The sequence below is a fragment of the Melanaphis sacchari genome, unplaced genomic scaffold (assembly GCF_002803265.2).
Source record: "Melanaphis sacchari strain LSU unplaced genomic scaffold, SCAv2.0 Contig113_pilon_pilon, whole genome shotgun sequence".
Taxonomy (NCBI): Eukaryota; Metazoa; Arthropoda; class Insecta; order Hemiptera; family Aphididae; genus Melanaphis; species Melanaphis sacchari.
In genome coordinates, this window is record NW_020270439.1 from 280,409 (window position 1) to 302,383 (window position 21,975).

General features: G+C 22.4%; 1 protein-coding gene across 2 annotated transcripts in view; it reads left to right on the top strand.

The window, feature by feature from the left end:
- Positions 1-21,975, top strand: part of LOC112603892 (ly6/PLAUR domain-containing protein 6B-like) — a 61,465-nt gene that overhangs the window by 12,340 nt on the left and 27,150 nt on the right. The window contains exon 1 of one of the 2 annotated variants that reach the window (XM_025352700.1): positions 20,282-20,367. The exons of the other annotated variant lie outside the window; for it this stretch is intronic. The gene's annotated coding sequence lies outside the window, so the exon portion shown is untranslated. Of the gene's footprint in view, positions 1-20,281; positions 20,368-21,975 lie in introns of those variants that run through there. 2 annotated transcript variants of the gene reach the window in all.

The window sequence follows — 21,975 nt, forward strand, 5'->3', positions numbered from 1 at the left end:
TCTTGTTGAATTTTTACGATATTTTAATTTTTAAACGAATTATGTATATATGTAAAACAGTAATAACTAAAAATGCTCATTATTTAATTAAGACTTAAAATATTGTAAAAAACCCATGAAATAATACAGTTAATGTCTTTGTATTTAAGTTTTATGAAAAGTAAATTTATCTTAAATTATAGCTAATCAAATACAAAATTATAAATGTTAGTATGCAATGCGTTAGTTAAATAAAGACGTTATACATACGTTTACGACGTCCTCCGACAATCCGATAAATTTAACTCAAAACCGCAAAAACGCGTTGATGATAATTACTAATACTAAGAGCTTGTCCTTGCAGTATGGCAGCTATGGAAAAGTGGGATAATTCTGTATAAGAGTCAGAATCATATGATACAATTTTCTCAACATTAAGTCACTAAACAAAAAAAATAATTTTTTCATGACCTTATTTAATAATTATTGTTATACTCACTTATCGATAACTATTAATCATATTCATAATACATTTTTGCTCAAGTATCCTATATCACCAAATACGTTTAATCATTAAACTCTTTTGATATTTTTATGTTAAATATAAACATGCTTAAATCATTTGAAATAAATACAAACTATTATAATTTAACAAAATTAAAGAATAGATAAATTTGCTATACTATTTAATAAAATATATAAGAATGTTGAAACTTGAAAATTCGTCGGACAATTTACGATATAATTTTTTTGCTATTATTAATTAAAATGATAAACAGATTTGATGCAAGCGTATTTGAAACATATTATCGTCGTTTATTTCAACCAATGGATCTATGCTCGAAATATTCTGATATTCTTGATATTTGGTAAAATATAATAAATTTAGTACCATCAAATCCACAAAAATTATGTTTTTAATTTTTGAAATATATTAATTTTGAACGTCCATTACTAATATTACTAATGAATAGAACTCGATAATTTTGAGTTAAATTTTTTAGAAAATTTACCATTCTATTTAGTATTTTATACTAAAATGCAAATACTGATGAAATTAAAAAAAAAAAAAAAGTTAGAAAGCAGTTAAATTAAGCAATTTTAAGAATTATTACAAGTAAATAAATCAAATATGATGTTTCAACTGTAATATTATAGTATGCAGAAATTAAATAGAAATATTATCTTAGAAACAATTTCTAAGAAATCCTAAAATACTAATATCTGACGATTTAATAACCTTCAGCTATATCGATGTTCTTTTATTTCGAATAAAGCACGTTTACTGATTAATTTTTAGTTTTTACTTGCCAAGTTTTGGTGTAATTACAAAATTAACTGAATAAAAAGAATTAAAAATTTTTATATTCCTAATAAATTTTAATTTTACTATATAAAATTGAGAATTTACTCTCATTATATTATTTAAAAAATTATAATATCAATGTAAAAATAAACACATATATCTATAAACATAATTTACAAAACTATTAATAAATAAAATATTATATCATAAACTTCGACACTTAAAATAAAAATTACTATAAATTTAAAAACATCAAAAAATTAATGTACATAAATTGACCAAAATCAACTATATTAGATTATTTTATTCACAAGTTCTTACAATTCTTTGACACATAATTCACACTAATTTTTAAGGTAAACTTTATATAATTTACATATTTTTTATAATGAACAAATAGTATATCATACTTATTATACTTTTTAGTTTTTATAATAAATGATTTGGTTTTTTTTTATGAAAAAATGCTTTTTAGATTGTTAGTGTAAGTAAATAATTCTTTAATGTGTATAAACAAACAGAAATATTTTAAATATTTTAAATTGTATAGTAATTTTAACTTTAAATTTTGTTCCTTTATTAGTTTTAAAAAATTATATTTACACAAAAATTAGTACGTTAAAGTTTAATCATTTTAAATTTAGATATATTTTATACTCATAATTACAAAAAATAGTTCTCAGTTTTAACGTACGTGTCTCTCTGTAACTTTTAGGCATAATCAAGTTAGCTTGTATTTTGTACAACTGTCTGTCTTACAAACGGCAATATTTTATCATGTATACATAAACGACGACAACTATACTTAATTATAAGCAAATTTACAAAATAAATAAATAATGTTATACTTCTAAAACTTTAATTTAAAATATCGTTTTAATGCAACGTGTATATAAAGGACTATTTTCTAAAATTACTTCCGGAGAATGAATAAACTTAAGACTCTTGTTTTCAAATTATTTATTTATTTAATTTTTTTTTTTTTTTGAGTTCTTTAATTTTATAATATACAAAACTTTTTATCTTAAACAAGACGTTTTGCAGGCTTGACTATTTTTGGTACAAAGCATTTTGATGATACTATTTAGAATCGTTTAATGTTCACAAAAGTTTAAAACAAGTAAATTTAAACATTCCATGTTTTAAATCGTCCAGGTCTTATATAGTTAAAACAGTTAAAATTGAATTTGTAAACGTTTAATACAATTATAAATAGATAAAAGGATACCTATAATGTATACAATTTTAGATGTAAATAACTACTATTAAGTTTATAATCTCTATGGAATGCGATTTTTTTCATCATAAAATATATGACTAAGTAGTAAGTACCTACTTAATACTCATATGATATCTAAAGCCTATTAATACAATATCAAAACTAATTTAAAATATTTCACGATTATTATTGTTTAAAACTATAGATAATTTTAAAATAACCATCATATGTATAACATTATAGTATAGTAATTATTATATAACTTACAACTAAAAAAAAATAAAATGTTTAATAGTTACCAATTCGCACAGATACACAACATATTAATACCTAGTACTATTATTTATTCGGTCAGACAATTGTACATGAATATAAGATGATTGATTTTTTATGATATTATTGATGCGTAAATGAATATAAACATCACATATAATATATATGTATATGAAGATCAAGATTTATACAGATTTTTAACGATGAAATTTTTTTTTTTTAATATCTTAGTTGTAAAAAAGTTTTTCAAAAACTTTTGTATTCCATGACATTAGATACCTAATTGGATGCAAATTGAACGTTTAATTTTTTTCAACAATATATTATATCCATTGACCATTATCAATGTCAGTTTAATCACGATTACTCGTCTTAGTTTTAATACATTTTTCTCAAAAAATTAAATAAAACTACTACTTTTCATCATAATATTTTTTTCTATTTGCTTATTTAAAAAAAAATTGTTTTTAAGAATAATCAACAATACTCAAGTAATATTTTATGTTAATTAATATTGTAAACAATAATATTGTTTTTATTATCTCTTTCTCAGTATCTTAATAACTAAAAAAATTCTCTATCCAATTCAAACAAAATTAAAAAATACTGATAATGGCCATTAATAATTAAAATTACTTTATTTCATAAAATAATTATAAATTGTAAAATAAAAAAATGTTATTTTCTTATTATAATATTATATTGATTAAATTCGGAATAAAATAATTACAAAAACAAAAATTAATTAAAAATAAAGCTTTTAATAAGATACAACTAAAATTAATACATAAAACTTATTTAACTATATTATGTATTTATATATATATTATACCATAACTTAAATATGTTAAGCAATATATTTTTTTTTTTATTTATGTCAAGTTATTTAATAACAATAACTATTTTTGCATTATAATATATTATAATCTACTTTATCTAACATTGTCGGTTAAAAAAAGAATAATTAAAATGTATGAAAATAAGAATATAGATCCATTTCACTTCTTTAAAGACGTAAAACTTTTAAGATAAATATTTAGATAACACAATTTAATGTTACCTACTCAAAGTTGGTATTTTTAATTGAGATGATTTAAATTTAAAAGTTTATTAAAAAATAAACCAATATTAATTAACATTAAAATACCACGTAATTTTTTTTTTAATATAATAATTACATTTATGAAAATATAATATACATTTAATTTGGCAAAATAATAGATTCTTTTCTAATAAATTATCATCAGTAATGTTGCATCAGTTGAATCAGAGTATCACTATTGTCTTATCTAAATTATAGCGTCACTCGTCAGTTGTGAATATGTATAAAACCACTTTAAGACTATAAATACGTGCAAATGAATTAGGTTATTATATTTGAATCAAAACATCATAAAATAATGGTATTATAGATAAACAAGTGATTTTTTTTCTAATATACTTCATTATTCTTGATAGTTTATAATATATGTTATGTTTAAGCATAGATGCTTATAGCGTTATAACTATTATAATTTATGATATCGAAAATATTCCACACTTGAATTTTATCGAATTATAAAATACTCAATAATCGTACATGGCATCGCCCGTAAAAAATTTAATTCTCGTGAATTTCCCTTTTTAAATTTTTTTAAATGTAAACTACCCGAATTTTCAAAATAATCATTTGAGATGATCTGATCAAATAAAAAATACAAATTTAAAGTTATATCAAATAATGATCTATTATTATAAAAATAACTTTTTTATTTTATGAAACAATCATAAAAACAAAAAATGTATTCGTTTTTCGTTAGTTTACAAATCCTTGTGTGACCTTCCTCCATTAAAACACTTATAATTAAAAAATTAACTTCATTGTGCATATCTTTGAGTATAATATGTATTAACTATGTACTAAATTTCAGAATTATGACTGCAATAGACTTGGTTGTCGCTTACACACACACTTAAAAATTTCAATTTATTATTATAGATATAGATCAATTATATCATACTACATTTTTGTAAATTAAAAAAATAACATTAATGAGTATAATGATAGTAATGACTATATCGATTAGGTAATCATGAATATATTTCCTATAAAATTAGACTATATATGATATAGACTAGAGAATAACATTAAGTTCCATTGTTTTTAAGCAATATTGCTTTTAACAATAATAATTCTTAGGTAATATCCCAATCCTTATTTGATAAAAATATTTATTGAATATGTTTTTTGAATTAGAAACGGATTTTCGTTGTAAATCGATTTATCTTCTCATTTATGACAATAAACTTCTTCCAAACTGCAATATGTCACAGATCATACATTTTTATGTAAAAAAACTGTCCATTGGATACATATATACAGTAAGTATACAATATATATCACGAAAATAAACCACTAGTTTTGATTTTTATAATATTGCTTATATTGTCTGTTAACACCTGACAAAGGATTGATGGCAATATACGAACATAAATATATTTGAAATAACGAAGATACGCATATTATAAAAGACCGCCGTGAAATAATATAACGTAACATAGTAAAAATCGTATCCGAACCATTAATAAATTATAAATTATATGTATTCATTAAAAAGATTTACTCACGTGTTCGACTTCAAGTTGGCAATGTCTTATATAAAACCAAGGAGGATAGAGATACAAAACACATCCGAAACAAATCACATATGTCTAACAATAATTAGTGTTTTCGGGGCTGAATGCCAAAATATCGGGCGTCAAAGCCACTTAGAAATATCGTTTATACATATATATATATGTATACACAAGTGTATGCCGACTTGGCGCAAAATACCGAACAATAAACATCGACGTTAATCGCGGTACCGGAGTCCAAACGAGGGTGTGATAGTCTTAGAAGTCTGCATGCAACTTTTTCTTCTTCTTCCGGTCTATTTTTTCTTCACCCCCATTCCACTGCATACTCCAACTCATACAAATACACACCGCACGCACTTGCGTGTCCTATCACACACGAAAATTTTTCTACGTTTCGATATTGCTGTAATATTCCTTGGAATTATTATGATACCGTCCTCGAGAATATGAAATCATCACCAACAATTCTTTTCATTTTGTTTTCTTGTATGCTTATATTTTTCTTTTTACTCTATTTCATGTTGGAACAAATGAACAACTCAGTTTTCATATAAAAGTAGCGCATAAAAAAGTCTTTGTATAATATATATATATATATATATATATATTAATGTGTGTGTGTGTGTGTACAAAAATAAAATATCAAGAAAACACAGTCTGAATGATAATAATAATAATATAATAGAACGAAAAAACTGGTAAAAAAAATAATATTTCGAAATTTTTAAAATATCAAACCATACCGTGGTTTCTGTGTTCTACTGCTACCATTACTGTCAAAAAGTTATTTACGGAATAATATAAACGACGACACTGTTTATTATTACAGGACGACCAACAACAATGACAAGAATGGATTCTTAACAATAGCGTACACCATACGCTTATGTATACAATTATAATATATCGTTATAATTCGCGTGTAAGTTACTAAACGGGTATGAAACAAACGGTTGATATCTTAGGATTTGTCAAAGTCAACCTGCGTTAGATTATGTAGTGAGGTCGATTGTCCCGGCGAATATGAATACAAATCGCAGAACGCCCGCCGATATGGTTTACCGAAACAATACGTCCCATAGGCATTGTTGATGAGCAGTAGCCGATCCCGAAGACGATTTTTCCTTTTTCTTTAACTCTACCGTAAGAAGAGTATGTATTACCCTGCTCGCCCCTCCCCCACCTCTCCAGTCTCTGAACTTTTAGTGAACAATACACCTGCCGAGAACAGTGATTGTGATTGTATTCGTTGAGAAAAATACAACTTGCACAGTATTTGTAGTGAATAATATTTTGGAGTTAATGATACACATCTATCTTTCAAAATGTTATAAGTACAATATGAAGTGATAGCTACCTACGTAAAAAGTAAAAAAAAACGTTTTTTTGCGCCTTAAATAGTAAATATACTTAATATGTAGGTACATTCAAAAAATAATGTGCCATTTTCTCCAAAATATTCTCTTCCGGGATTCATAATAAATGTCGTGGTCCCAAAAACGCACTTAAACGGTAATATCCAATTCGCATCAAAATGCTCTTAATAAATACTATATAATTTCGTAATTAATTGTGCAATAATCAACAACGATGGCAGTGACATAGAATAGTCTACTCGTATAAAATATTTACATGCAATTGGTAAATATACTTTAATTTTTCTCACAACGTCGTTAAAATATTTAATCTCTAAAAAAACACTGGTAAAACTTCCGACTTTAAAAGCCGTTTTTGTTGCGGTATTATGCACACGTTACTAAATACTTACCCGAACAGATGTTTATACGAGATCTGAACCTGATTATTCCGCGGTCGTCTGACCGCTGCCACGCTGATTAACTCGGAAACAAACTTATACATTAAACATTTACAAAAATATACGAGTTACAGATGTGTATTATTGTTTGTAATACTGATACTGTCATGTCCGAGTGCGTGTTGCGAGTGAGTTATTGTTATCTACAATTATTCGTTGCAAAGTACAATACTGTGCTTGTATATTTATTATACTTGGTTAACGATTCGAAGTACGCCGTCCTTGTTATATAAAGCTCGTCTTTGAAAAATGTACGTACAATCCCAATCGAAAGATCTCTGATGTCTGCATTCTATATAGTTTGTTTTTTTTTTATATATATATAAATGCAATTTCTTTCTGACGCGATTTTAATTTGTTCGTGCCACAATGTGGCTAAACGACGTTTTATGCACACCTCACCATTTCATGGATAACAAAACTTTAACTTTTTTCCGAAGTCTGTGCGTAATATCATATTCAAAAATATTAAGCTCCATAATATACGGTGATAAACATTATTTAAATTGTATAAAAACGAATTGTAGTGTGAAAAATTCTAAACCTGCGTAAAATCAAGATTAAAAAGGATAGACTGTGGCGCAAAAATAATGAATGGATGGTGATCACGCAATCTGTAGATGCGATATGCAAAATGATTACATTTCATAATTTAAAAAGATTTTTAAATAATACCTAGTGAATATTTTAATTATTTCACCCCTAATTACATTTATAAAACTGGCTTACATTAATATAACTATTATAATGTAGGCATTATAATTTATAATTATACCTAATATAATATTTAGCCATTATAAAAAACAACTATTATTCATTGTTATGAGGTTTAAGATTCTTAATTTGTTTTAATTAAATACATAATTTAAACGTAACTAGTTTGTACGTTTAAATTATACAATGTTGGTATTAGTTATATCATAATTAGTACCCATAATAAACAGTTTAATTATTTTTCTCCAAGCACATTAACATATTAATTTGTACAATATAGTGATAACATCAACAAAACAAAATTGTTAATGTCACGTTAATTACAATTAAAATGTAACTTTATATTTACTTACACTTAACAATTAAAATTCACATTCAAACGTTAAAAAAATCACTGATTTACAATTTATTAATGAAATGTAAAACACATGGTTTATTTATAAAATCTACTTTAAACATCAATTTCACACACGATTTCATGAACTTTAAATGAAAGGTGCTGTGTTTTTTTTAATAACTTACAATGAAAAAGTACCAATTTTAAAATATTATGTACAAAAAATATTTTTTATTTTTAAAAGAGCTGTTATTTTCATCACGTTAATACAAAAATGTATACATTAAAATATTTTTTAGATCATTATTATTTATTACTTTTATCATTTATATGTTTTTTTAAAGCAATTATTGTATTAAACTCACTTTAATAGGAATGCACGAGGGTTTAAGTTTGTATTCAATCATTATACTATCTACTACATTTAATATTTAAATATTCTTAGAAATTTGTAAATATTAATTTAATGATATAAAAATATAATTTACTTTATTGTTATATTGATCAAAATTCAACAAAGAAATAATGAAACATATAAACTCGTTAAATATCGTTTTCTTCGTCAGAGATGGTATTGATTTTTCATATTTTTTCTACTTTTTTTACAACTCAGCCACAATAATGTTCTCTATTCTAGTTTTTTCTATTAAAATATCGTTTGATTTTACTAATAATTTTATTTTATACATATTTGTTAAATTTTCTTGGATTATATTTTTAAAATTAAAAGCTCTATTTAAAGATTTATAAATTACATTTTTCATTTTCGCGGTTACTAATAATTTAAAATAGTGTTATAAAAATAAAAATAAATACTCCATTTTTCATCCAGTTTCAATAATATTAGATTTTTTTAATTCATAAAGATAATTTTTATGAAAAATAAAGTACAAAGACAATTAATTAAGATCATAATGATAATGAGACCATGAGTCTATTATAAAATGTATTTGGTATATATTATAACTGTTAAATGCGAAAAATACTATCTCTATAATTTAAAAAAAAATTTAATTATTATTAAATATTTATTATTTATTATTTATTAATTACTGTCATACATTTGTACCAGTAGTTTATCATAATTAATTGAAAATCAATAATTTTATTTTTATATTAAGTAATAAAAAAAAAATTCATCAAACAAAAGATAAAATATCTAAAAAAAGATAAAAATTCTCTATTCCTCATCTTTTTATTTTAGCTTTATAATTAAATAAGGAATTACCTCTTTACTTCATTAGTTTTACAACGCTCTAGTTCATTGGTTAAAAAGAAATTTCACACATTTAACATTGTTCTATAAAATAGTCATATCTTAAATTTACTATAAGAGATTTTTTTTGTGAACTTTAATATTAATCTTAACCTCCTCATAACACATTTTAACAATATTCAATACATTCCATTAATCGTTGTTCCAATTTTTTTTTTTAAATAAAAAAAAAAAAAATACTATACTATACTTATAATAAATTAATCTTTACTCAGAGTAGCTTTAAAAATGTGAAAGTTTATCAAATTTTACCACTGCGATTTTAAAATGTTAAATAATATAATATAATATATTATTATAGTAATTATCAATATAATATCATAAACATTACAATAATAACTACGTTTTTTTTTTATAAAATATCCAAACGACCGATTATAAGTTATTGATTATATAGTATGAAATGTTATTATCTACATCTAATTCTTTGACGTAAGATTAGCCAATAAGAGCTTGCCTAAGAAAAAACCAAAATAATAATAGAAAATCACACAAGAAATTAAAATTTTTACCCGTTATTCGTGTTAACAATAATGTTTTATACAAACATTATGATTTTTTTAGTTGTGTGCAATAATATGATAATTAAAAATAGTGAATTATCTTCAATAATACTTATACATCATGTTATTATTCGTCAATTATTCAATATAATCCAAGCTTCTAAGAAATCTTCAAGTACCCAGATGGTACATAGGAATACGTCAAAAAGGATGATTGAAGATTTACGACTGTTCAATATATTATTATGTATTTTATTTAAAATATTCAAAGATTTTGTATTCACAATAATCTTATGAATGATTGATATTTGTCTTCATTGTTATTGAAGATAAAAAAATAAACAATAAACATATATTCAAACGAAGAAAATCACAGTAACAGTGTAGGTAATACTTTATATTCAATCAAATGTACGACTTTCACACGAAAAATCAACTAATAAGACCAGATATACCTACGTCCTACATACATATTGTATAGTATGAAAAGTGCTACATTTCGTTTATTTCCCACGGGAATCTATATACATTTGTCTTTGTCTGTGTATAGATACGCTTTAGCAATGGCTATATAAAACAAATCAAAATTAGTTTATCCCTTGAGCACAATACTAAAATGAAATTTGATGGTATTTATCCAAACATCTAATAATTTAAATATTTATGAAACATTGATATGATAACTATTAAAAAATAAATATGTAGAAACAGTTGTTTTTTATTGAATTTGTAAATCTAATAAAAACAGAAAAAATATTTTCATTAAACTTAACAATTGTTTTTTAAACTAGATGTTTCACTTTTATAAATTATTCCAAGCTTTGTATAGTATTACCGGTTTTCCAGTAAACTGATACAATTACAGTATATAGGTATTTCAATTATATTGCTTCCATACTTTCTAAAACTGAATCAAATAATAAGCTGTAGTCAATCTTACAAGTATTTTTGATTTTGAAAGCAAACTAAAATTTGAAATTTAATTATTGAGTATTAAATTATAACAAAAAATTACGAACCTAAGATCTATTTTGGCATATGAGAAACTTGACGTACTTTGTTTAGATCTGAGTAATTTAGAATTTTAAGACTAATTTTTAGTTTAAATAAAGATATACATCGTTACTTTAAAATAAAATATTATACTAAGTAGACTTGATTAACTATTTGTTTTTGTGTTATAACTTTAAGTTAACGTCGTAATAATAAATGATCAAAATTGGTTTATTTAGGTAGTGACTAAGCACATTAAACCGATGTTCAACGTCAGTAAGATATGTATTTGTTAATTTCAATTTAAATCTAGAAAATAAGATAGATTTCGCGATTATATAGAATTATTCAACGAAAAAAACGTACAAAATTATAAAAGCATGCACAACTTCCGTCGTTTTTTTTTTTTTTTTTTTTAACAATATTGTTCATTAAAACTATTAGGTATAATTCGAAAATGTAATTTTAAAAAAGCAATTTATGAAATAGTCTCCACCTACACCTCTTTTAAATGATATCAATAAAGTCCCCTTGATGTTTATATTCTACCTAAGTACTATGATATATCAAATGCTTGTGAAAATTAATTTTTAATATAAATAAAATTTAAAAAAAGACGTAATACCTCGTTTCTTTATTCATTAACAAGTATAAAAAGCAATTTAAAATAAATAAGAATATACCTATCAAATCTAATACGTTCTAAAAAACAAAGGAGTTTAATAATATATTTTTAATTTACTTGCAAGACAATAAAATAAATGTATACCATGCGAATATTTGAATATAAATTCAATGTATATTAGAATAAAAGTTAACATAATATATTATAATTTTTAAATAAAAAAAAATGATTTAAATAAATAATATTATTTGCATTTATATGAAAATTATACGTGAAAATTCAATCTATATTATTATTTTAAAAAAAAAATGATTTATTTAATAAACAATATAAAATAATTAAAATTAATTATATCAATTTATTCTATAGATCTATACTATTTTCTTTTTAAAACTTTTAAATACTTAATTATGTATATTCATTAAAAGTTAATGAAAATAAATTTATTTGTTACAACTCTAAATACTTCCCAATTTTTTAATGCGATGTATAATATTCTAATATATATACACATAGTTTTATTTTATTTAATTAAATATTTATAATATTAATATTCTTAATTTTGTATAGAAGAATATAATGTGTTTTTCCTTATTTTCGGTTAATCGTTCAAGTTATTATGTGACTTTTGAGTAAACAGCCTGCAATGGTTAGAGTACTCCAAAAGTTTTATTTAGACCTACATAAAAATATAAATTGAAAAGTTTTATCAAGTCAGTACTTTGAAAAACACATTTTTCAGTTTCCACATTAGTGTTTTTAAGTGCAGATAAATGCAACCAATAAATTTATGAAGTAAAAATCTAATTAAAAAAAAAATGTCTATGTACCAGAGTTATAGTATGATAATTCAAAAATAATAATCTTAAATACTAATTGTGTAGGTATATATTATATTCACGCTAGAAATCGATGTATACTGTATAGTGTACATGTCACCTAATCACTATTGATTTTTACTTTAAAAAAATGTGTTATTTTTATGTCGATTAGAATTTTTTCTTTAAAAGTATCTTTTTTCTTTGGTATACTTGTATGATAAAGTATCAACGCCAAAAATCCAGTGTTCGGGTAAAACACTTAACATACATTTTTCTGTCTAAAAAATCCTACAACGTTATTTCATATTTTTAAACACAATATAAAAAGGCCTACTTAAGTTTTCATCAAAAATTGTATATCAAGCCGATAGTTGTTTTATCTGTTAATGTATACTACAGTTAGCTGAAAATTCTTTAATTTTTGGCATGTTACATTACATGCACTTTCAAAATATTTATTTTTCAAACTGGAACATTACTGTATGATTACTCGGACAAAATCTTTGTGTTAGTACTTGGCAATACCCCATGTTTCTGAAGTAATTCAGCAAAATCTTTTTTCTACATTTACAGGTAACTGCCAACTTTTAGAATGGTTGTAGTACAAGTTCTAAGGTTTTTTTTTATATAATGGAATTTAATAATTCTTAAATTAAACATTTTTATTTTTAAGTTAATAGATAATAAAAATAGCATAGTTTTTTTAACAAAACAGCATGATAGTCGATATAATTTGTAAATATATTTACATACCTATACAATTTTCTACGATATTCAGCTCTTAATCATTCAAAAAAGTCATTAACCATCTAAGTTAAGTCACTGACACACAAATTACACCAACAAAATTGAATTTTTATTGCTACAATAAAATGAAAGATATTCAAACAGATACAAAAAAAACACTGCGGACAATAAAAAATTTTATATTACAATTTACATTTAACAATTTAAGATTCTTATAAGTGTTATTCATAAGATTAATAACATAACATCGATTTATTTTTGTACTCAAAAAAATTATCATTAGCCCATAAATTAATAAAATCAATAATATACCAAACTTTGTTTTGGAATTCATACAAAATAAAAAATAAATAAATAATTGCAGTGAATCCAATATAAATGTGTCACATTATTATTTTACATAAAATGTAACCAAAAATATCAGCTAGAGATATTAAACATTACAACTTACATTTTTAAGTATCCATTTAATTATATAGAATACATAAATATTAAATAAGAATAATTTGTAATAAAAAATATGTAAAATATGTCAATAACAGATAACTTATTTCTAATCATCATAGAAATTATATCAAAATAATATCTAATTTATTAATATAACCTATTAGTTTTTTGAAATCCTGTCAAAAATGTTTGTATATTTTGTGTCATATAATATACTTCATAATTCGTTTGGACTTATTCGGTGATTGGTTGAGAAACACTGATTTAAAAAAAAATTAATCCCCCCCCCCCCCCCCAAAAAAAAACTTTTGTTTTCTACGCAATTTTTTTTATTTTTCTATTAATTTACTATTTATTACTAATTTGATTTGAACATTTTTTTTTTATTTAATTCACTAACAATCAATAATGTACAACACTAAATTACATAAACCATTTAAGTATTAAAAATATAATTTTAAATACGAATGAAATAAGAATGATAGTTTAAGCTCTAATATAAGTTAAGAAATTTTATCGAAATTACTAAGCTATTTTTAAAAAGATACATTATATTTATATGGACATTATAATTATGTATACTAATATAATATAATAAAATTGAATTCATCTGATTATTTGCAAAACATAATACCTACACTTATAAACGAAATACTTTTTTATTCATAACAAATGATGTTTAATGTCATCAAAATCGTATATATACAGTTAAATAAATAAAAAATAAAATAGCTTGTAACCTTATTTCTTTTTTTATATTAACCTCTAAATCGATAATTAGTTTCTCTGCTTTCAAGTGTTTTAGAATAATATTTTTTTAGATGATTATTACATCTTTAATTCACACAAACAATCATTATTTTGATAAGTAAATTGTTAAAATTATATCATGTTTAATTTAATAACTAAAATATGTAATTTAATTTAATAAATAATATGAATAGTGCAAAAAATGTTGATCATTGAGAAAATAAGATGGATGTTTCTAATGATGTATAAAAAAAGGAGGTATAATATAGATTAAAAATGGGTATTATAATAGACCCACTAATGGCCATTAGTAAAATGTTAGACTTATAAGAAACTATATTTATTCTGTTATAAAATATTATTGTATTTTCAAATATTATTATAATTTATAATATTTTAAGCTTTTACTAAAGGTAAGTCTCATTATGTACATCATATGTATTTATAAAAAGGTAAACGTATAATTAGTAAATTACATTTTAAAATTGTTTTATTTTCTGTACAATACATTTTGTGATGTAAGATAAATATTAAATACTTAGCACATTTAATTTAATATTCTGAAACAAAACTAAATGGTTGCTTTAAAAATAACAATAATACCCATAATAATTTGAAATCGAACGATTTTCTTTTGCCACAATATTCATTCAAAAATATTAAAATACTAAAAATAAAATGATGTTTTAAAGAAAATAGAAATGTTTAATAAGAAGAATATAATATAATGCATGTAATTTTATAGAGACATTTCTATACATATAACCCTGTATAAAAATTATTTTCAAAAAAAGCATTAAACCATGTATTTTCAACACACAATAATTTTTTTTTAAATTGCATATCATCCATACATTTCCGTTGTAGTTTTATATTGTCTTTTTTTTTACATGAGATATATAACAAGGATAGAAAAAAATAGATGTATAATAATATAGTATTTGATAAACAAATAAAATCATATGACAAAAAAAAAAAATCACACTAAAAGCTATACCAAACTGACAAAGAACTCTATATGTATATATATAAATGTAATTTATTTGATGTATTTGTATAATTTAGAAGTTGATCAAAGATAACCATAATACTTTGAACGTATGACCACAACTACAGCATGATATAATATACATAGTTTTGTACCAGCATGTAAAAGAATTAAGACTTATAGCTACCCACTTAATTTGATTTTTAACCAGATAATATTAAAATACTTACGTTTATTTTGACAGATAGTAATTTAAGCTTACAACAAATAAAATTTACTTGATTCATAAAAATAATTTAAATAATCTTTATAGAAGACCAGGATACGAGTATTCTAAAATGTTCACTCTTAAAGAACATGAAACTTTTATTGCAAAACTTAAGTGTGTCTAAAGGTTACTATTTTATGCTGCTTTAAAAACAATTATTACGTTATAAATACCTACTGTAAGTATTCGCAGTATATAAAACAAAATATAGCTGAAATTCTTTTATTTTATGACTAATATAATCTAAAGAATAGTAGTACATAAAAATAGCATTAGCCTCAAAAAGTCAATTCATACAGCATTTTTATATTTTTCTAAAACTAATAACAAAAACATTTTATCCTCCTTGAACATAAATCGAATAATTATATTTGGTTTGTACTTACATAATAATAAAAATAAATAATCTTAATTTATGTTGTTTGAGTTTCAAAAAAAATATAATTTACATTTATTTAAATAATTCAATGTGACTAAAATAAAAAAAGTAAAATTATTATTCGTACTACAATTATATATAATTAACTATAACTAGCAAATGTATTATATATACATAAATTAAATACATATTTATACACATATTGTATATCTCACATACATGTAGCGTAATTGTACATTTCGCGAAATGGACAAAGTTTATATCCATTTCGCAAAATGGAAACGCTTTTTTTCATCTCGAGTAATTCTGCTATGTCGACAACATTTCACGAAATGTATACCTAGACTACATATTATAGCGAAACTAACTTCGTCATATGGACGAACACTTAGCGTAACAATATTTATATTGTAATTTATATTTATATATTAATAAATAAATAATTATATTTGGAATTTAAAATATAATTTGTATTGCTTATTGTTGTATTTATTTATACAAAATTTACATTAACCAAGTAAACTGATTTCAGTATTGATGTTTGTTTATAATTAAAAGTTAATTGAATTTAATCATTAAACTGTAATTAAAAAATATTTTTGCTTATGGATAATGTAAAAAGCTTATTTTTAATTTTTATAAGATAAATAACTAATTTGTATAATTTCGACTAATAATTCTTTCATAGAATTTTTATTTGAAATAACATTAATTCATTAGAATAATATTTATAAGTTTATAAAAAAAAGTATACATATTTTATATACTACTAATAATCATGTGAAAAGTAATACTTAATTAGAAAACTATTTCAAATATTTAACAATCCGTAATTTAACAATTAATTATATTTTAACTTTATTTTAAATGACGACAATACTGCTTGAAATATTGTACAATTTTACAACTTACCAATTAATCAATAATATGGCAACTATATTTATAGTCTATAATTCAAATTACTGGATTATTGAATTATTATTGTGTATATTAACTTGGTGTTTATATTTTATCTCAATGAATTATTACATTTCACATTTAATAATCAATTTGAATCTAACCGTTTATTCAATTTATTTTTCATTTAATTCAAGAATGAATCAGTACTAAACATTTCTCATAAAAACATTTTTAATGGCTTTAATTAACATAATAAAGCATAATAAAAATTATTAATAAAAATATGAAATTATATTCAATGTTAAGGTTCTTTTAGCAATAGTATGTCGGACTGAAAATAGGAAATAAATTGTTTTTCTCCGGTAGTGTATAACATTTTAATTTCAAACGAGATTTTAGAAATAAATAGTTTCACAATATTTCAGGAGGCAGACATTTGTATTAGTCATATTTAATTATTTATTAACAGTCGATATTGTAACCAGATCCTTTATATCCATTATTTGTAATTATTGAGCTATCATAGTATTGTGTACTAGTAGCTATAAAAAAAAAGTAGCCAAATACATTCATAAGACTCTTTTATTGGGGGAAAAAAAAATTGTATAACTATTACGAGTATAATATATTTGGTGCTTGAGTTATAAAAAGCACTAATTTCAACTATGTATTATATTTCATTTGAGTTAAGTTGAGTGTATAAACATATTCAACTCTGTATAATGAGTAGAGAGAATGAAAAGAGTATGATGAATTATGGTAAGAAGCACAAATTGTAATTGATTAAGTTATTGCAGGGGTTATTGAAACAAGTTTTAGTTCTATTCAAGTGTATACAATATACATGTATAGTGTTTAAAATAAAATTTTAAAATTACCCAACAGAGAATTAAGAATTAAAGTATAAATACTTAATGATAAGCGTTAATATTAACAAGAGGAATTTAAAAAAAAAAAACATTCAAGTACAGTATCTAATCAATGTTCATAAACCAAATTAAAATAGGAAATATTATAACATCAAATAAACTTAAGTATCACAATAATGAAATCAAACATAAATTTTTCTTTATAGAAAACCTTGGATTTTTAACAAAAAAATATTAATTTATTTTTATTTAATTTTTCAGATATTATAAAATTAAACTCAAAACCCAATATTAGTTATATATAAATTATATAAGTTTTACTATACAATTTTATAACATCATCTTAACATATTATGTAAAAATAATTTTACCTTCCACCATATCATACACTATTTATTTCAATAGTTTTACCATTATTATTAGATTGATTAAAATTATCAAAATTAATTTGAATTGATAATACAAGAAAATTATATTTGTAGACTCATGTGATTATCTACGTATATATAAAAAAATAATTTTTATTCAATATTAATTAAATACTTATTAATACAAACATGTTAATACTAAACCTTACATTTTTACATTAAGTTGAATCCTTGTATCTTATTATAATTTAACACTCTTGTATAATTTAATTCTTATCTTATTGTTTAATATTCTGTTTGTTTCCATATTTTTATGAATTATGTAATAAATTATCATCTGTATCACTATGCGCTCTCTTCTATGTATCATGTAATTGGGTTATTTAACCTGTGTAACTATTTAAATAAATGAATAATATATTTAAGTTTTACCATAAATGGTTCTATACCAACACTTAATAGTACTTAGGTTGAATAATATAAAAGATAGTGACACAATTCCTAAAGACTATTTAAAACACTCGTCCACCATCGCTCACTTATGCACGTCTGCTAATTATTTAAAATCTTGAAGTATCTAGTAATAGATTTGAACAATAAATAAACGTTCTACAATAAAATTTGATTTATTATATTATCGTAACTATGATAGTTTTTAGTTTTTAGATTTGAGGTAGATAAGTGAATATAACAAACATTTTTTTCTAGGAAATTTAAATAGCATGTTATAATAAAAGTTATAGTTTTCATAAAACTAATTTTAAAAGAAATATAATAAATAATTAACTGTGCATTTTATTGAATTTTATATCAACATGACGTATTAAATTACAAAATACATAGTAAATAATATTTTAGATAAACTAAACATTTCTAATACTATTTATAATTTATTGTTTTGGGATTTAAAAAAATATAACTTCTAAAACACAACAGTTTTATTATATATCTAAAGAAGGGTCATTATAATTTATAAATATTAGAATATTAATTGAATATTTAAAACTATTATAGCACTTTATTAAGTTTATAAATTGTAAGCTCATATTTTTTTTTAAATATTTGTTTGTTTACAATTATATTTTATATTTGTTTTAATAATACATAACAATCCAAAATGTCAATATTAATATAAAAATAAATAAATATTCTAGATTATAGTTCATTGAATTTTCATATTTTTTTTTTTTTTTTTTAAATTGTGATAAAATAAATAATTAATAAAATAAATTTTGTCGTACCTGTTGTTTTTTCAATAGTTATCGTTTAATAATATATAATATGAATTTGTTATAACATTTTTTTTTAACATTCAGTACTTGTTTACGCATAAAATATCTAATCAGTAAATATAATGTATCTATGTACTCATATAAATTTTTAAAACGCTTTTGAATTTAACTACCAGAGTTGACAAAAAAAACATATGTTTTTTAAAATATCATTATAACAATAAATTATTATAAACTCAACATTTATTCCTGTTACCATTCAAAATCTAAAATATCAAATGTATTTTTAAATTTATATTTTAATCTTGACCTAATAAATAACTTAAATTATTTTTTAAATTTATTTTGTTTCTAGGTTTTTAATATAAGTACTTCTTGTTTTTAAATTTGTAATTTAAGTTCAAAAATAAAATTGAATACGAATTAAAATAATATATACATAAATACTATAGAGACTTATATTAAAAAAAATATTGTTTCTAAAGGTTCTCGTTCATCAAACAAACACACAGTGCTAAAAACTAATCAACGGTAAATATTTTAAGTATTTTATAACTTTCATTTTATTAAATTTTAATTTTCAGAATGCTTGTAAGAAATTATGAAAATATATAAATTATATACATTATAACAGTAGAGAATACTTGGCTTATATCAATACTGATGTATAAACTATACTTTATGAAAGATTATATAGACAGTAAAAGTAGGTTATACTAATAAGTGGGAATATTTAATGATAATTCTAATTTACAAGTACTTATCAAATTAATTCAAATATTCATATATCACAAACAAGTAAGCTCAAAATATTCGTAGTTTCAATAAAATCAATGCTATAGTATATCAGATACCATATTGTTAGTACATAACTCATCACGGCCACCTTCAAGCGCTACTTGTCAGTTCAATAATAAAGAAGGTTTTTACAACAGTGGGTAAGTGCTCGTAAATCTTAATTCGTGATATTATTAAACAATAAAATATTATATTATCGGTTACCTTTTTAATCGACTTAAGTAACCGAAAAGTACCATATTGTTAAAAATGTATCAACAACGACGAATACATTTAACAAATATTAAACACATGTATACAATTTACATCTTACCCTAATTTATAACTTTAGATATGTATCTAAACGAAAACGATTTAAATACTACTAATATTATAACATTGCACACGATAACGTGATATATATATATATATATATAATAGTAAATGAAAACATAATTATATTAAAATATTGAATGTTTGACAAAATCTAATTTCAAGACTGTTTGGTATTCATACTAATATATCTGGAAATATTAAAATGTATTGAAAGTAAAATAAATTATAAAAAAGAATTTTAAAAAGATTCAATATTTTCTTCGAGATTTGTAAAGTTTGTGAATAATTATTATATTAGTAAAAACTAAATTATTCTAAAAAGAGCTTTATCTTATCCCATCCATAAGTTTTCATATTATAATTTAAAAATTTAATTTTACAGATGTTATGAAATAATGATTGATTGGGGTAAAATCGGTTGTCATTGGCGCACTGAAAGACATGGGAGGCACCTTTCAAAATATTCTTCCCGATGTATGGCAGATGGATTTGTTGAAATTGGTTTTGATAAACGAGTTTGAATTTGTTTTCACAAGTTTAGATACGATTTTTCATATATGAACCATGTTTAGAACATTTTTTTTTTTTTTTTAAGGCAAATCGATAAACATATTTTGGTGACATTGCCATGGTATTAGTGGTTGTGGTTATGGTGATGGTAGTATCAACGCGTGTTCTATATTATATTATGGTTGAACTATAAATTAACGTGACCCGTGGATATATTATATACCTACCCGTTTTTTATTATTTTAAATTAGCCTGGAATGGAGGGACAAGTGAAAAAAGCTACGGCCGTATAAAAAAAATACAAATTGGGTGTGTACAATACAAAACGCGAGAAGAGTGCGCAGAAATTTCAATTCTATTGTTGTTCGTGATTTGAATGCATAGGTTTGTTTGAGCTCTACACTGGTGATGATTGCAATCGAAAACTTCCACAATCACCTAAAAGCGAGGATTATTTCTGCTGGCATCGCAGTCGTTTTCTAGAATTAACTTCAGAGAATGCTCGATTATTATTGTAAATACAGAAAAAAACATCGTTAACGAATCAAATCTATTATTATTTTTCTTTTTAATAAATAAATATTATGATCAGCGGCTTTAAGGTGAAAACCTATAGTTAAAAGACATTCAAAAATTTAATTTAATTAATTAATGCTAGAAAGGTTGACAAGAAATCAATTGTTAAATCTTTGTATCCTGATTAGATTTCTAAATATTTTTTTAATATTTTGTATATAATTCTGATTTTAAGCATAATATAAATAAAATGATACAAAAAAATAATACAATTATATTATATTTCAATCAATTTTATTCCTCTCCACATAGCTGAATTGTATATTCACAACAGCGTATGATTGAAAATTTATTATTTAGGTGTATTAAAAATAAAACAATAACTGGAAAAGTAGCTACAATGTAAA